Source organism: Anabrus simplex, chromosome 3 (genome assembly GCF_040414725.1).
Source record: "Anabrus simplex isolate iqAnaSimp1 chromosome 3, ASM4041472v1, whole genome shotgun sequence".
Taxonomy (NCBI): domain Eukaryota; kingdom Metazoa; phylum Arthropoda; class Insecta; order Orthoptera; family Tettigoniidae; genus Anabrus; species Anabrus simplex.
In genome coordinates, this window is record NC_090267.1 from 137,941,628 (window position 1) to 137,944,560 (window position 2,933).

A 2,933-nucleotide genomic window follows, 5' to 3' on the forward strand; every position below is an offset into this window, starting at 1 on the left:
AAATGGAATAAGTATTTACACAACTGTGAGGACATGACTGTGGAATGCAAGTTTTATCATTCTTTGAACTTGAGAAAGAGGAACCTCAGGATGGCAAATCGACATCTGCTGGCACACGGGAAAAGTGGATTTGCCTCAAGGAAAACCTTCTCTTTGCTCATGAAAGATGTAATTAAAAACTTTCAAAGTTCACCAGGCAGAAATTTTAAATAGACTATTCATATTTTCAATTAGCTATTTTGCTTCCATGGTGGCAAAAATAGTATACCCCTCCTGCATATGGTCCATATCGCTTCAAGGTGACCATCAAGCAATTCTTGCAACAATAAGCCATATAAAATCATTACCCAAATTCCATACAGAACAACTTAAAATTTTTCCCAAACAAACTGCACAATCTATCCACTCTACTATTAAACTGCCTCGCTGCTCTCACCTCAAAATTCACTGGCAATATAGACATAAACAAATGGAGAGACTGGAAGAAATTTTTTTTCAATGCGCAGACGAAACCATACCAATAGTAAATACAGTAAAACCCCGTTCATCTGGACTAACTGAGACCAAAGGCAATGCAGACAATCGAAAATCTGGGTTACAAATAAAACATCATCTTCATTTCCCATTTCCTGCTTCCCAGGTAGGGTTGTGAATCAAGGACCTCCACCGCTGCCTGTCTCTCCACCACTCTTCTCCTTTTTTAAGTACATCTTCTGGTTTTCCTCTCCTCTTCTCTATGTACTCCGACACTGAATCTGTCCACCACTTTTGGGGTCTTCCTCGTGGTCTCTTTCCTGCTAACTTCTCTGAAAAAGCTTTTTTTGGCACACACTCTTCTCCCATTCTCATCATATGCCCATACCACTTTAGCTTTGTTGTTTCTATCCTGTCTTGAAGTTTCAAGATTTCTGTCCTTTTCCTTATCTCTTCATTTCTAATTCTATCCTTTCTGGTCTTGCCCTCGATACCTCTTAGGAATTTCATCTCCGCTGCCTGTATTCTACTCTCCTCTTGTTTTGTTGTAGTCCATGATCCAGCTGCATAGGTTAGTATGGGTTCATAACAGGTTGAATATAATACTTTCTTACATTTTTCGCGACCCCTTACACTCTAGTAGAAGCTGTTTGTTTGTTTGTTGTATTCTTTTTCCAATTTCCTCGGTAATCTTTCCATCTTCTAAGATCACACTTCCTAAGTACCTGAAAATTTTAACCACTTCCAGAATTTTACCATTCAGTTTCATCTTCCTTCCTTTTTTTTTTGTTTTACTTTTATCTGTGCTTACTTTCATCCCAAATTTTTTTCTCACTTGATTCCATACATCTACTTGATTTTGCACTTCCATTTCATTCTCACCCCATATTGCTATATCATATGCAAACAACATGGCTTTTGTTGCCTGTCTTCCAAAACTCTGTTTAATGTTCTTATGAATTTCATCCATGACTATGATTAACAGTACGGGGGATAGTACACTTCCCTGTCAGAGACCAGTTTCAACTTTAAACCATTTTGGTTTTCCCATACTATACTATACTATACTATACTATACTATACTATCGCACCATTAGTTTAGTATCTCATGCCTGCAAAATTTTAACACGTATTATTTACAGAAGAATGGAAAAACAAGTTGAAGCTGAGTTGGGAGAAGATCAATTTGGCTTCAGAAGAAATGAAGGAACATGTGAAGCAATCCTGACTTTACGTCTGATCTTAGAGGATTGAATCAAGAAGGACAAGCCCATGTATATGGCATTCATAGATCTAGAAAAGGCATTCGATAATGTTCATTGGACCAAGCTATTTAAGATTCTGAAGGTGATTGGGATTAGATACCGAGAGCGAAGAATTATCTACAATCTGTATAAAAATCAGTCTGCAGTGATAAGAATCGAGGGCTTTGAAAAAGAAGCAGCAATCCAGAAAGGAGTGAGGCAAGGCTGCAGTTTGTCCTCCTCCTTTTCAATGTTAATATAGAACAGGCAGTAAAGGAAATCAAAGAGGAATTTGGAAAGGGAATCACAATCCAAGGAGAGGAAATCAAAACCTTGAGATTTGCCGATGATATTGTTATTTTATCTGAGACTGCAGAAGATCTCGAGAAGCTGCTGAATGGTATAGACGAAGTCTTGGGTAAGGAGTACAAGATGAAAATAAATATGTCCAAAACAAAAGTAATGGAGTGCAGTCGAATGAAGGCAGATGATGCAGGAAATATTAAATTAGGAAATGAAGTCTTAAAGGAAGTAGATGAATATTGTTACTTGGGTAGTAAAATAACTAACGATGGCAGAAATAAGGAGGACATAAAATGCAGATTAGCACAAGCAAGGAAGAGCTTTCTTAAGAAAAGAAATCTGCTTACTTCAAACATTGATATAGGAATTAGAACGATGTTTCGTGTTGAGCGTGGCATTGTATGTAAGTGAAACATGGACGATAACTAGCTCAGAAAGAAAGAGAATAGAACCTTTTGAAACGTGGAGTTACAGAAGAATGCTAAAGGTGAGATGGACAGATCGAATCACAAATGAAGAGATACTGAATCGAATTGACAAGAGGAGATCGATTTGGCTAAATTTGATGAGAAGAATAGAATGATAGGACACATCTTAAGACACCCAGGACTTGTTCAGTTGGTTTTTGAAGGAAGTGTAGGTGGTAAGAACGGTAGGGGTACACCAAGGTATGAATATGACAAACAGATTAGGGCAGATGTAGGATGCAGTAGTTACGTAGAAATAAAGAGGTTAGCACAGGATAGGGGGGCATGGGAGCTGCAGCAAACCAGTCTATGGACTGATGACTTAAACAACAACACCACATACTAATCTTCACACTACTAACACAATTTTTGTACATAGCTTTTATCATTTGCACTTCCACTCTGTTAACTTGTTTTTTTCCTTAATGTGTCCCATAATAAAGGT